Raw genomic sequence first — 16,478 nt, forward strand, 5'->3', positions numbered from 1 at the left:
ATTTCTTTAATGTCTTTCTTTGCCTGTTTATGACTTGAGTAGAGGAAGGCTACTGATTTGTTTAAGTTAATTTTATATCCAGGCACTTGGCTGAAGTTGTTTATCAGGTTTAGTAGTTTTCTGGTGGAACTTTTGCGGACACTTAACTATACTATCATACATATCACCTGCAAATAGTGATATTTTGAATGCTTTCTTTCCAATTTGTATCCCTTTGACCTCCGTTTATTGTCTGATTGCTCTGGCTATGACTTCAGTTACTATATTGAATAAATAGGGAGAGAGTGGTCAGCCTTGGGTAGTCCATGATTTTTACTGGGATTGCTTCAAGTTTCTCTCCATTCACTTCGAGGTTGGCTATTGCTTTTCTTATATATTGTTTTTTACTATGTTTAGGTATGGACCTTGAAATCCTGATACTTTCAACTCTATTAATATTAAGGGGTGTTGAATTGTGTCAAATACTTTCTCAGAATTTAATAAGATGATCATGTGGTTCTTTTACTTTGAGTTTATTTACATAGTGGAGTACTTTGATGAAATTCCGTATATTTAGCCATCACTGAATCCCTGGGATGAGTCTACTTGATCAGGTTTAATGACCTTTTGATGTGTTCTTGGATTCCAATTTCAAGGATTTTATGGAGTATTTTTGTGTCAATATTCATAAGGGAAAATGATCTGAAGTTCTGTTTCTTTGTTGGGTCTTTGTGTGCTTTAGATATAACAGTAAATGTGTCTGCATGGAAGGAATTGTATAGTGTTCCTTATGGTAATATTTTTTGAAATAATTTGGACAGTATTGGTATTAAGTCTTCTATGAAGGTCTGATAGAATTCTGCACTAAACCCATCTGGTCTTGGACTCTTTTTGGTTGGGAGACTTTTAATACCTGCTTCTATTTCTTTAGGAGTTATGTGGTTGTTTAGATGGTTTGTCTGTTCCTGATTTAACTTTGGTACCTGGTATATGTCCAGAAAATTGTCCTTTTCCTCCACATTTTCCAGCTTTTTTGAATATATGTTTTTGTAGTATGATCTGATGATTTTTTTGGTTTTCCTTGGATTCTCTTGTTATGTCTCCTTTTTTCTGATTTTCATAATTTGGATACATTATCTGTGCCTTCTGTTTAGTTTGGCTAAGGGGTTGTTTATCTTGTTGACTTTCTCAAAGAACCAGCTCCTGATTCTGTTGGTTCTTTGTTTAGTTCTTTTTGTTTCTATTTGGTTGATTTCAGTCCTGAGTTTGATTATTTCCTTCTGATTAGTCCTCCATGTGTATTTGTTTCCTTTTGTTCTAAAGGTTTTAGGTATGCTGTCAGGCTACTAATGTATGCTCTATCCACTTTCTTTTTGGAGACACTCAGAGCTATGAGTTTTCCTCTTAGCCCTGCTATCATTGTGTCCCATAATTTTGGGCATGTACCTTCTTTTACATTAAATTGTAAAACGTGTTTATTTATTTCTTCCTTGACCAAGTTATCATTTGAGTAGAATGTTTTTCAATTTCTATGCATTTGTGGGCTTTCTGTTGTTTTGTTGTTACTGAATGTGGGCCTCCATGCTGGAATTTTGCCAAGAAGATTTCTGGTCCAGCTAGCTTCTCAGGTCCAAATGAAAGGAAGAGAACTGGGGCAGGTGAGGTTCTGCCTCTGTTTCAGGTCATGCTTATTGAGCAGGAGATGGTCTAGACAGCAAGGGGGCAGGGTAGCTACTGCTGGTGATTTTGGGGAGAGACGATCTCTTTCCCAAGTGGCAGTGTTACAGCATTTAAGGCAGAAGCTCTCAGATGATGGAGTGATTCTTTGCACACCCTTAATTCTGGGCAGGAATTAAATGCAGTTTTTTGGTTGGGCCAGCTCATCTACATATTCAGTGTCATGGTCCTGTCTCTACAACTGATCTGTTTTAAGTCTATGTTACCTATGGTCACATCCTCACCTGTGGAGGAGGGGCTTGGGGCATTGTGGTACCTGACTTGGTCTGTCTCAAACCTCACTATTGAGGTTTGTTATGGCTGCTGCTAGTGAGACCCTAATCTGGGAGACTGGGAATGTGCCTACCATTCTTATTAGGGTTTCCTGGGATTCGACCTGTCTCAAACAAGAATCAGGCTACCTTTCACAATTCGCCACCCCATAAATTCACGAGTCTTAGTCTGTGATGATGTGAATGGATGCATGAACAAGGTATATGCATGAATAGGCCATCAATTTTAAGAGTGAGGCTGAACCCAGCTCTGTTAATTCTTTCCAGTCGTTCTTCTTTGGTTAACATGGCATCTTGGCTCTCATGGGTTGCATTTGGTTGCCCTACCTTCCTGACATTGTCAAACACTCCCCCCTCTCTCTGCTTTTCTCTTCTACATTCACTTTCACCTGGTTCTTCCCAACTCACAGCTAGTGTTGTGATTTTAATTTTTTCAAATACGAATTTTAATTGTAGTTTTTAAATGCTTTAATATCTCTTGTAGCTCACCAAACACCAGGGATTGAAGAAAGGATACTATACAAGGATTGGGGAGTGGCGTGGACCTGTTTAGAAAAGTTCTTTAGATCAACTCCCATCTGTATTGTCTGGAAATCAGCAGTTCAGTTCAATGGTCAGCAGAAGCAGTTTAGTCCACTTCCAAACACCTCATGGATTCACCAGTAATCTAGCATTCTCTTCTATTAGGTTTAGTATATTGAGTTTGATATTGAGGCATTTGATCCACTTTGACTAGTGTATTGTGTAGGGTGAGAAATGTGGATCTATTTTCATTTTTTAATAAGAAGACTTACAATTAGAACAGTGGCATTTATTGGAGATATTCTCTTTTTTTTCCATTGCATCGTTTGGGCTTTCTTTGTCAAACATCCAGAGTCCACAGGTGTGTGGGCTTATTTCTGGTTCCTCACTTAAATTTCATTGATCTGCCTCTTTTTATGTGAATATCCTGTGGTTTTTATAATTATTTCTCTGTAATAAAGGTTGAGAACAGATATGATGATACCTCCAGAAGTTCTTCTATCATAAAAAATTATTTTAGCTATCCCAGTTTTTTTACTTTTTTTGTTAGTTTTTAAATTTACATTTCAAATATTATTTCCTTTCCTTGTTTTCTGGACATAAGCCCTTACCTCATCCCCATCCCCTTCTTCTATAAGGGTGTTCCCATCCCCATTCCCTTCCCCTTCCTGTCCCCACGACATTCCCCTACACCTGGGGGTCCAGCCTTGACAGGACCAAGGGCTTCTCCTTCCATTCCTGCCTAACAAAGCCATCCTCAGCTATATATGCCACTGGAGCCATAGGTCAGTCCATGTATAGACTTTGGGTAGTGGTTTAGTCCCTGAGAACTCTGATTGGTTGGCTTTCTTGTTCTTATGGGATTGCAAGCCCCTACAGTTCTTCCAATCCTTTCTCTAATTACTCCAATAAGGATCTCATTCTCAGTTCAAAGGTTTGCTGCTAGCATTCACCTCTGTATATGACATACTCTGCCTGTGTCTGTCAGGACACAGGTATATCAGGCTCTTGTCAGCATGCATTTATTAGCTTTATCAATCTTGTCCAGTTTTGGGATATATATATATATATATATATATATATATATATATATATATATGCATGCTGTATACCCATATGAGGTAGGCTCTGTTTTTTTTTCAAATGAAGATGTTAATTTATTTAAAAGCTTGCAAAACATTTGTGTTGGAATATTTTTCTGGCCACAAGGGTTTTGGATCTCTCCTATCTTGGAATATACTTAGAAGGCTCTGTCTTTGGACATAACAGAGTAAAAAACCCAGAGTCCTTTCTTTAAAGAAAGAGGGAAAAATGAGATGGAAGGAACTATTCAAATTTTGTTTTCTTTCCTTGTGGATTGAAGTCTCCACCTTCTCCTCTGCCACCTCAGCAGCCTCTTCTGCCTCCAAGTCCACCTCTGCCTCGACCTTGACCAACAAAGCTACCTCCTACCGTAGGTTTGGCCCAGTCCAAGGTAACTTTCTTTCCATCAATTTCTCCATCTTCCATAGCCTCCTTGACAGCTTTGACATCTTCTTCACTATTAAAATCTAGAAAACCGAGCAATTTAGAAAAAGTAGTTTCCAAATTAGTGACTATTCTTGTGTGAACATAGCCCTCAAATGATTCTTTTTAAGATCTCTTCAGTGGTATCCTCAAACAGATCTTTGACAGAGTTTTGGATTGCTGAATTCTTGAATTAGGATATCCCCTGGGTCCTTGCAACTCCAGCCTGATTGCTCTGCCCTGAATTTTCATTTAATTACAAGAATTTCAGGCTCCTTTAGCATCTTCAAATGAAGCAAATTCTATAAATTTTAGATATGCCATGTGAGTTCTGGGCACTTTAATAAAAATTGCTTTCTCAAATACTTCCTGAAGAGTTTCTTCTATTACACTATAGGAAATTACTTAAAATAAAAGTCTCTGATTCACCACTCGAAGTGCTATTCTTTGCAGTTCTTTCTTGCCTTTGTCCTTTCTCTCCAGTGTAGTAGAGTGAAACAGGTCATCCTTCAATTTCTGCCCCCCGATTTTCTTCCAAGATTTCTCTACATTTGCCTCAGCCTTAAATTCAATGCACACAATTCTTTTACTTTGCCCATCCTGGCTGAGTAATCTGTTCTCCATGGCATCCTCGCACACTTCTTTTAGTTCGTCCTCGGTGATGTTGAAAGAGAGGTTTTTTGGCCAAAAGTGTTCTTGCAGCTTTAACTTTCTTACTATCTCTTCCTTTTGGTTTTTCTAGTTTAATGTCATTGCCAAACACTTTTAAACCGGTGAGATCCAAAGCCTTTTCTAGGTCTTCAACGGACTCAAAGTTCACATAATCGAATTTCCTATTTGTACCATTTCTGATATCCACAAGAACAAGGACATTTTTAGTAAAAAGTTCACATATGGCAAATTTTAATTCAGCAACAGACTTGTTTAGATTAAGGTTTCCAATGAACAGATTGAAAGGTGTAGTTGGTTCTGAGCCTTTTACATTTTGTTTTTTGGCTTCAGGGTGTCTGTCTGGTCTATCCTTCTTCCATTTCGCAGGTGCTAATTTATCAGGTTTTCCTCCTCTTCATCCCCCTCCTCAACTTCCTCATATTCCTCCTCTCCATCATCATCTTCTTCTTCATCTTAATCCTCTTCCTTGTCATCATCCTCCTCAGCAACACTCTTCGCATTCACAGAAACTACTTTTGCAGGAGGTATCTTATTTTAGCTGGCGTGATCTCCATAATTTCTTCATTGGAGTCATCCTCCTCCTTTTTTTCATCATCATCTTCTTCATTGTCATCATCATCTTCCTCATCTTCATCCTCTGAGACAGAGGTAGCAGGAGCTGCTTTTGCTGGCTTCACTCCTTTTATTACCGGTGGCTCAAAATCATCTGCTTCCTCAACATCTTCATCCTCAGCGCTGTCATCTTCATCCACTTCATCTTAATCCTCATCAATGTCTTCCTTCTTGGTATCCTTACCATTCTTAGTCATGGTTACACCACAATATCTAAGATTATTTGTGACTATTGTGAAGGGCATTTCGCTCAATTTCTTTCTCAGCAGGTCAGTGTCAGTGTTTTATCAATGTTAGAAGGAAGCAAACTGAATCCACTTTTAATAAAACTATTTTTTGAATAGGAGGCAAACAAGTTTTATGTTCCCAAGAACTCCCTGGATGAGAAACATTCTGGTTGGCAAGTTGAAACCCAAATCATGGGCATGTTACTCAGCCACAGTCAAGCAAACCAACCAATGGGAAAACAATCAGTACCACAAAGAAATGTTCTCAGGAAAGTTCAGGGTCTGAATACTGATTGGTGGAATATGTAACTATAATTTGGCACAGATAATTATTGATTTTGAGATAGTATAGCATTCTGGCTTATGGTTGAACTTCAGCATCCTAGATAGATTGATAATGGCTTGATTAAAATTAACTGCTCTTTGCTACAATGACTTGGTATTTGATTTGTGTTGGGTACAAAAGGACCCCAATAGCATCACATTAACAGACATTAACTACAACATATCTTTTCTTTACATGGAAAAATAAATCTCTTGCTTTGCTTTGTGACTCCCAGAATATCTCTCTATGACCTCATTTCCATTCATGTGCAGCTGGTGTCAATCTCTGTCTTTCCTACTTATGAAGAAAATATCAGCAAATCTCTAAAAGACAGTGATTTCCTCAGTGGAGTTCCATTAACAGTGAAACAAACTCATTTCTACAATTCATACTCTAGAACCTTTTTTAATCATCTGCTTTTACTTTCCCAGATTTCCAAAATATCTCTCCAAGTTCCCCACTACCTCCACAAATATTCTTTATCCTGTTAACAGCCACAGTAGAAGCAGCAGCATATCTGTTTCTTCTCACAATGTATTGCTCCATGATGAAGGGCACTTTATAAGGGGTTGAGGCTAATAATTAAGATGCTAAGTTAATTGCCTTATGCTTTTGGAGAATGAAAATGAAAGAACAATTCTGAAAGTTGAAATGAATGTGAAAAATGTAAGCCATCTCCCAAACACTGCATATCCTGAATAATTATGGAATACATAAAAACATTCCATAATTTCATATCAAATTAGTGTTGAATATCTACCCTGAAAATGTCATGCCAAGGTATTAAAAGCCAGATGAGAGTTCTTTTCCAAATGTCTTCCCTATATATTAGGATAGATTCAGCGACAATATTAAGAACAATTCATATTCTACCCACTTATTGTTGTCCAACAGCTTTCAACTGAGTAAATATTCTCTGAGAGACAAGTTTATTTATTAGGAATTAGGAGAATATTGCAGTTGGATTAATGGTGTCATAGCAAATGTTAGCCATATGTAAGGAACCTAGGGCATGGGGGAAAAGTGAAGTCAAAAGTTAGGAGGATTTTCTCATAAATCAGGATTGTAATTGTCTCTAGAACTTCAGACCCAGGCTGATACCAAATCAAAGTTCAACAGATGTCTTTTGGAAAATTGTGATTAACTGATCTTTTCTAAATGAGTTTGTTTATAGTCTTTATGTGCAGTTGTGGTTCTTAAATCATTACACTTGTAGTCAAATGGATTAAACAATCTCATATTCCAAAAACAAATAATGAAAAATTTCTCATATGTATATATTATGTTGGTCACACTGGACCTAGAATTGTGACACAGAAAGATAAATATTTGTTCTTAGCTACCCTTTCTTATGTTTTCAGTCCATAAGCCAAGTCCCGTCATTGGTGTCATGTACATTAAGGGTATATCCGTCTGTTATACTTAATCTAATCAAGATAACTTTTCCCAAGTGTGCCTAGAGAATAATGTAAACTATATAATTCATCACAGAATCATCTACAATAGTCTTGTCTTCCGTGTGACAGTAGATCATCTTAAGTTGAGAAACATAATTAATCCCCACCCAGATTATACCTGACATGAAATCATCTATTGTGAAGAGTAAGGAGGTTTACAAAAGAGAACAGAAGCACACAGGAGGCCAATGATGGAAGAATATTGACAAAAACCAAGGAGGCATGAAAAATACACAGTGATGTACTCATAATGCTAACTTTTATGAGTTATGTTGAGAGTGATAGACAATTGTCACATTATGTAACAAACGTTATACTTCATAATACTTATACATAAATATTAATCATGCTATTTAAATGCCTTATAATTTATAACTCATACAAATTCACATTAGAGAAACCATGATGCTAACAAAAAATATTATTTTGCACGCTAATAATATAAATAACCAAAAGAGTCAATATAGCCAGGCTATTTTTCTACTTTATATGAACAGAATAATAATCTCAGAGAACTTACTCAGACTGGTACAACCAGACAATGTAAGAGCACTTCAGAATGCCATGTGCATTCGAAACTTACAAAGACTGTCAGTGAACAGCCAGCTAAAAGGACATTAATAAATTATCTTAACGAAAAGACTGAGTCCCTAAACTATTTTAGACATTGCTTTGTTAACACCAGACCTTTCAGAAATTTCCAAATCAATTAATTATATTCCCCATCTTTCATTAAAATTTTTGTTACAGTATTGTCAATGTCTAGTGCGTTGGGGTCTCTAGGTACGGTCGCACACAATCAGGACACAGGGTGTGGAGAGCAAAGGCAGAAGCAACTGCACACATTTGCAAGCTTCATTAATCCTTATATAGATATGAATATGCATTATTTCAATTTCCATTTTGGCAAGATACCATAAGATCACTATTTCCACAATACCAGGAACAACTGAAGAAAGACTAAACAAAGAAATACAACTAAACAAAGGTTTCTTCTCAAAATATTCACGTAACAAATCACACCTCTTCTTATTGTCAAAGTATACTCACCATTACCAAGAGAGTGTGAGAACTGTTTCCACAGTAACAGAACAGAGCAGAACTTAGTTTAATGCCAAGTGAAAAAAAATATTTTCTTCTCAAGGGCGGCATTCCAGCCCTTACTTGTACCTGTCACCAGTCATTACTTGACCCTGCCTGGGAGCTGCAACTCTTTGTCTTAACAATTCCTTCTTTTTCTTTTGTTTTAAAAGTAATACTTTCTAAAACATAGCTAAATGTCCTTGAAGGGGTTTAAACATGCAAAAATAAAGCAACATATTACATAATACATATAATATTATGGCAGAACTAGCTCCTCCCAAGCTATGGAAAAAACTTTGAGGCCAATATTTGGGATCCAATGCAGTCAGTTGATCAGTAAATAATTTAGCTCTTTCCTCAGGTCTATTATCTTCTAGCTGTTTGAAAAAGACATTCGAACATCATATTTCAAGGCATTAATTACTTTGGTAGCACTATCATTATCTTCTAAATAGGCTTGAATTAACTTCCAATCATGTTCTGTATAATTATACATATATTCAGTAACACAAAAAGTAGTAGAATTTTAATCACATCTTAAATCCACGTATTTTTCAATAGATAACATCTTATGACCCATTATACTGTTTGTTTTAAAATGTTTACTTGATGTTGAAGTTTACTATCACTTTTAGCTTGCTCTATCCATAACTCATGTGAATCTTTATGCTAGACTTCAGCAAAATGTTTTGTCTAAATAGATGTTTTTAATCCTATGCTGGAAACTGCTGCCAAAGTATCAACAGAAATAAGACTTAAAATAGTAGCTCAATGACTCCAAAAATTCTTTTACTTCTCTTCAGCATATTATTAAAAATTCAATAACCACATGATTAAGAGAATCTTGAGACCAATGACGTCCAAAATTAACAGGCATCCATACATATAATTTTGGTGAATAATCATAATAGAATCTTGATTCATATCAAACTGAATAGATGAATTAATACATGAATACAAATGACAGTTAATACAAGCAAATCCATTAGTAAAATTAAATCTGCCTATTAAAAACAAGTATGGCATAGAAATACAAGTAGTAACCCTTTCTTTCTTAAATGTGGTAAAATTATACTGAGAGTCAGATTGAGCAGTCCCAGAAAAGCTTCCATTAGCAAGCACAACTTCTTTTAATGCAGCAGCAGTCTTCCACAAATGAGTCTGAAACACAGTAGAATCTTCCACAGAGGCCAGTCGATTATCAGCAATGCCACCACCTCCCTATTCCATCAGCAAGGATCCATTAAGGTGTAATTCTACTCTATGCTCATCCTGGTAACATTAGATAAATCACAAGTGGTAACATTCTATTCTGAACATGTAGTAATAAATTGACCATAAGGACCCCAATTTATCCATCTATTTGAAATAATTTTTCCAAACGTGCCAAGGCATGTTCCAAATGAATGAGCAATATTTTAAGCCTACATAAGTAAATTGAGCACAATATACTGATTCGCTAACAAATGAAATGTTATTTCAATTTTGGTTTATAGACCAAGCTATCAATTGCTGCAAGCAAGTCCTGGAGACTGAAACATTTATTCCTGCTAATAGCCAACTTTGTTTGATAGCCCATTTATAGGTACGGTTTCTGTCCTAAACATAAAAGCATCTTTGAGCCAGCATGAGTAAAATTATACAAAGCTCCATCATGCTTATTCAAATTAGTCAAATTATTCCAAGGAGATGATAAAATTTTTGGAGTGGTGTATAATACCACATCTGTTTCCCCCCAAGTAGCAGGCTCAAATAAAGGTAGATTAGGAGTATAAGCCCAATAACTCACATTGGCCTCAGGAGAAGCTACTGTGAGTAAAGCACACATTGCTAAAAGTAAATGCTCAGCAGTAAAGGACTTTCACATACAAGACAACATTTTTTTGTCCTTCAGTGGTTAAATGCTTCACCTGACCCCACATAGGTAATGGGGTTGTCACTGCACATATCCTTTGCAATTGTTGTTTATCAACCTTAAGAGAATTCATGGCCTTAGTAATGGAGGACACCTCCTTGATCTCTGAAGGACTTCCATCAGGAGAAAATACAGCTGGTATAATTGGATTCCTGTGAGAGTAAGGCTCAGATCTTATCAGTCCATGCTTGGATCCATCTCTTGCATAACCAGAATTGTATCCCATCCTGAAATGAGACACAACCCTATCCCCTACCTAAATACAGTAATGTCCCTCCCTGTCATTCAGCAACTTGGGCAGTTTTTATCTATACTGGCTGTTCCATGACTTCAGGGGGAAGATCAATAAAGTGACTATCTGCTCTTGATAAAACTTCACCTTGTGGTAAATTAAGAAAATTAATAAGAAATGATGCTTGTGCCAATATAGCTCTGTGATTAGTCTGCAAAACTCTATTGAAGCTGTGTAAAGTCATCTCTTTTCCTCCTTTTTAATTTTGTAATTTGTTGTTTCAGGGTATGGTGTTCTTTTTCAAGAAAAGCTTGTCTTGTGAATTATATTCTATATCAGTAATATATACAATATGATACTGTTGACAAAATTGTTTAAATTTTTAAGAAATATATGTTGGTACATTATCAGTTTTAATTTTAGAGGGTAGTCCTGTAACAGCAAAAGTTTCCAATAGATGCTGTATGAGCAGTGCATTCTCCAGGCAATGACGTAGCTCATAAAATTTTGAAAAAGTATCTATGCTTACATGTGTATATGAAAGGGGGCCAAACTCAAAATACAGGTTACATCCATTTTCCACAATTCATTAGGTTGCATTCCTCTGGGATTAGTCCTAGACATACATCTTATATGTAAAGGCTTACATGTAAGACAATTAGCAATAATTTGTTTGGCTTGAGAATAGGGAATCTTATATTTAATATGTAAATATCCTGCAGTGGCATGATTATGACTATGTTCTTCTAGGGTAGCAAATGCCACTAATTGATCTACCATATGATTGCCAAATGTTAAAGGTACTGGCAAGTTTGAATGTGATCTAATATGTGTAATAAATGTTCTAGAGTTTTGTCCTTTAGTCCTTTAATATGTGAAAACAACATATTTAATATAGGCATATATGTAGAAATAACAGCAGTTGGAATATTTTGTACTGCTCCCACAACATAAGCTGAATCAGCTATAATATTTACATCATGGGTAAAATCCTGCAATACATTAATTACTGCTAACATTCAATTTTATTGTACTGACCCAAAAGAAGTTTCTTATACCCAAGATTTATCTTTGGTCCAATAATCACTCTTGGTTCTAGAGCCATCAGTAAACACAGTAAAGACAGATGGTAATGGATCAATAGAAATTAGTGTATTTATCACAAATTTTTGTTTTCTAAGCAATCCTACAATTTACTATGGGGAAAATGAAATTCAATATTTCCAGTTAGGAACACATGGCTCATTGAAAAACATCAGACATCTGCATTAAATATTCAATTTTATCTTTACTTAATGGGAAAAAATAGCAGCACAATCATTACCACCACAGTGTTTCAGGTCTTTCTCTGCCTTGTTTAACAAATGAAGAAATTTGTTCCTCATAAGTGGTTAATGTTTTACTAAATTTATATTTAGTATATATCCATTCTAAAGGCAACTCATCTTGAGCTAAAATGCCTGTATAATATTCAAAAGTATTTAAAATAAAATTTAATAGCTCTATTTTGATCAAGGCATGCCAAAAATGTATTTTTCCATTTTAAGAAAAGATATTCTTGCATGCCTTCATATAAGCATTAATATCTCCTGTCTCCTTTATAAGTAATAATGCACTCTCATAGTCTTCATTAGCATTTTCAAAAGGAAGCATTTTCAGGAGTTGACCTCTAGCTTCCTCTTTTATAACTGTTGTCTCCAATGTTAATTTTAGTATAGGTAAAAACTTAATATATATGGAACCTCGCTGATCCCGGCCCACAACTCCCTGCTCCCAAACCCGTGGGAGAAACAGCTCACAGCCCAGACAGTTGGGCAGTCCTGAGACTCCAGGGCATGAGAGAACACCAGTACTGCAAACCCTTGCCCACATCACTGACCCAAGAGGAAAATGTATAGGGCCTCTGAGAACAGGAAGATAGGGGCACTCAAGCTGCAGGTCCACTGCAATTCAGACACTGCCTGGATCTGAAGGGACCCGGTCAAACAGCTCCCTGCACCCAAATCCTATGGGAGGGAGAGATAAACCTTTGGGGGTGCAGACACAAAGGGAGACACCACTGGATAAAGAAAACCAAAGAAAGAGACAAGGAGCCACAGATACAAGCATCACCAACAGAATACAAGAGATAGAAGAGAGAATCTCAGGAGCAGAAGATTCGATAGAAATTATAGACACAACTGTTAAAGATAATGTAAAACAGAAAAAGCTACTGGCCCAAAACATACAGGAAATCCAGGACTCAATGAGAAGATCAAACCTAAGGACAATAAGTACCAGTAAATATCTTCAACAAAATCATAGAAGAAAACTTCAATAACCTAAAGAAAGAGATGCCCACAAACATACAAGAAACATACAGAACTGAAAATAGATTGGACCAGAAAAGAAACTCTTCCTGTCACAAAATAGTCAAAACACTAAATGCATAAAAAGAGAAAGAATATTAAAAGCAGTAAGGGCAAAAGGTCAAGTAAAATATAAAGGTAGACCTATCAGTATTACACCAGACTTCTCACCAGAGAATATGAAAGCCAGAAGATCCTGGACAGATATCATACAGAACCTAAGAGAACGCAAATGCCAGCCCAAGTTACTATATCCAGCAAACCTCTCAATTAACATAGATAGAGAAACCAAGATATTCCATGACAAAACCAAATTTATACAATATCTTTCTACAAACCCAGCCCTATAAAGGATAATAAATGGTAAAGCCCAAAACAAAGAGGCAAGCTATACCCTAGAAAAGGCAAATAACTGATCATTTTGCAACAAAACAAAGAGAAGACAAGCACACAAATATAATCCCACATCCAAATACAAATATAACAGGAAGCAACAATCAGTATTCATTAATATCTCTCAAAATCAATGGACTGAATTCCCTAATAAAAAGACACAGATTTAAAAAGTGGATACACAATGAGGACTGAGCATTCTGCTGCCTACAGGAAACACACCTCAGAGACAAAGACAGACACTACCTCAGAGTGAAAGGCTGGAAAACAACTTTCCTAGCATATGGTCTAAAGAAGCAAGTGGAGTAGCCATTCTAATATTGAATAAAATCGATGTTTAGCCAAAAGTCATCAAAAAAGATAAGGAAGGACACTTCATATTCATCAAAGGAAAAATCCACCGAGATGAATTCTCAATCCTAAATATCTATGCTCCAAATATAAGGGCACCGACATACATAAAAGAAACACATTGCACCTCGCACAATAATAGTAGGAGATTTCAACACCCCACTCTCATCAATGGACAGATCATGGAAACAGAAATTAAAGAGAGACATAGACAGAGTAAGAGAAGTCTTGAACTAAATGGACTTCACAGATATTTATAGAATATTCTATCCTAAAACAAAAGGATATATGTTCTTCTCAACACCTCATGGTACTGTCTCAAAAATTGACCATATAATAGGTCATAAAACAGGCATCGACAGACACAGAAAGATAGAAATAATCCCATGTGTCTTATCAGACCACCATGGGCTGAAGCTGGACTTCAAAAAAAATAAGGAAAGAACATCAACATATACATGGTAGTTGAACAATGTCCTACTCAATGATAACCTGGTCAAGGAAGAAATAACGAAATTAAAGACTTCTTGGAATTTAATGAAAATGAAGGTACAACATAAACAAACTTGTGGGACACAATGAAAGCTGTGCTAAGAGGAAAACACATAGCTCTGAGTACCTGCAGAAAGAAACAGGAGAAAGCATATAGCAGTAGCTTGACAGCACACCTAAAAGCTCTAGAACAAAAAGAAGCAAATAAACCCTGTAGGAGTAGAAGGAAGGAAAAAATCAAACTCAGAACTGAAATCAACCAAGTAGAAACAAAAAGCACTATACGAAGAATCAACAGAACCAAAAGCTGGTTCTTTGGGAAAATAAACGAGATAGAAAAACCCTTAGCCAGACTAACCAGAGGACCCAGAGAATGTGTCCAAATTAACAATATCAGAAATGAAAAGGGAGACATAACAACAAAGCCAGAGGAAATTCAAAATATCATCAGATCCTACTACAAAACCTATATTCAACAAAAATTCAAAAGCTGCAGGAAATGGACAATTTCCTAGACAGATTCCAGGTACCAAATTTAAACCAGGAACAGATAAACCATTTAAACAAACCCATAACTCCTAATGAAATAGAAGCAGTCATTAAAGGTCTCCCAACCAAAAAGAGCCCAGGTCCAGATGGGTTCAGTACAGAATTCTATCAGACCTTCATAGAGGACCTCATACCAATACTTTCCAAACTATTCCACAAAATTGAAATAGATGGAGTGCTACTGAATTTCTTCTATGAAGCCATAATTACTAGTATAACTAAACCTCGCAAAGACCCTACAAAGAAAGAGAAATTCAGACCAATTTCCCTTATGAATATCGACGCAAAAATACTCAAAAAAATTCTTGAAAACCGAATCCAAGAGCACATCAAAACTAGCATCCATCATGATATAGTAGGCTTCATCCCAGGGATGCAGGGATGGTTTTATATATGGAAACCATCAATGTAATCCACTATATAAAAAACTGAAAGATAAAAACAACATGATCATTTCATTATATGCTGAGAAAGCATTTGACAATATTCAACTCCCCTTCATGATAAAAGTCCTGGAAAGAATAGGAATTCAAGGCCCATACCTAAACATAAAAAGTAAAAGCCATATACAGCAAATTAGTAGCTAATATTAAACTGAATGGAGAGAAATTTGAAGCAATCCCACTAAAATCAGGGACTAGACAATGCTACTCACTCTCTCCCTACTTATTCAATATAGTTCTCAAGGTTCTAGCCAGAGCAATCAGACAACAAAAGGAGATCAAAGTGATACAGATAGTAAAGGAAGGAGTCAAAGTATCACTCTTTGCAGATGATATGATAGTATATTTAAGTGATCCCAAAAGTTCCACCAGAGAACTACTAAACCTGATAAATCCCTTCAGCAAAGTGGCTGGGTATGAAATTAACTCAAATAAATCAGTAGCCTTCCTCTACACAAAAGAGAAACAAGCCGAGAAAGAAATTAGGAAAGGACACCCTTCATAATAGTCCCAAATGATATAAAATACCTCGGTGTGACTTCAACCAAGCAACTGAGAGATCATAATGACAAGAAATTCAAATCTCTGAAGAAAGAAATTGAAGAAAATCTCAGAAGATGGAAAGATCTCCCATGCTCATGAATTGGCAGGAATGATATAGTAAAAATGGCCATTTTACCAAAAGCGCTCTGCAGATTGAATGCAATGCCCATCAAAATACCAAACCAATTCTTCAGAGAGTTAGACAGAACAATTTGCAAATTCATCTGGAATAACAAAAAACCCAGGATAGCTAAAACTATCCTCAACAATAATAGTGATTCGGGGGAATCACTATTCCTGAATTCAAGCTTCATTACAGAGCAATAGTGATAAAAACTGCATGGTATTGGTACAGAGACAGGCAGATAGACCAGTGGAACAGAATCAAAGATCCAGCAATGAACCGACACACCTCTGGTCACTTGATTTGTGACAAAGGAGCCAAAACCATCCAATGGAAAAAAGATAGCATTTTCAGCAAATGGTGCTGGTTCAACTGGTGGTCAGCATGTAGAAGAAGGCAGATCGATCCATGCTTATCACCCTGTACAAAGCTTAAGTCCAAGTGGATCAAGGACTACCACATCAAACCAGATACACTCAAACTAATAGAAGAAAAAGTGGGGAAGCATCTGGAACACATGGGCACTGGAGAAAATTTCCTGAACAAAACACCAATGGCTTATGCTCTAAGATCAAGAATTTTCAAATGGGATCTCATAAAACTACAAAGCTTCTGTAAGGCAAGAGACACTGTTGTGAGGAAAAAATGGCAACCAACAGATTAGGAAAATATCTTTACTAATCCTACAACTGATAG

At 36.3% G+C, this 16,478-nt stretch overlaps 1 pseudogene; it reads right to left on the bottom strand.

Moving 5' to 3' along the window:
- Positions 1-3,836: 3,836 nt before the first annotated feature.
- The window catches only part of Ncl-ps2 (nucleolin, pseudogene 2), a 436,970-nt pseudogene continuing 424,328 nt past the window's right edge, over positions 3,837-16,478 (bottom strand).

The sequence above is a fragment of the Rattus norvegicus genome, chromosome 1 (assembly GCF_036323735.1).
Source record: "Rattus norvegicus strain BN/NHsdMcwi chromosome 1, GRCr8, whole genome shotgun sequence".
NCBI lineage: Eukaryota > Metazoa > Chordata > Mammalia > Rodentia > Muridae > Rattus > Rattus norvegicus.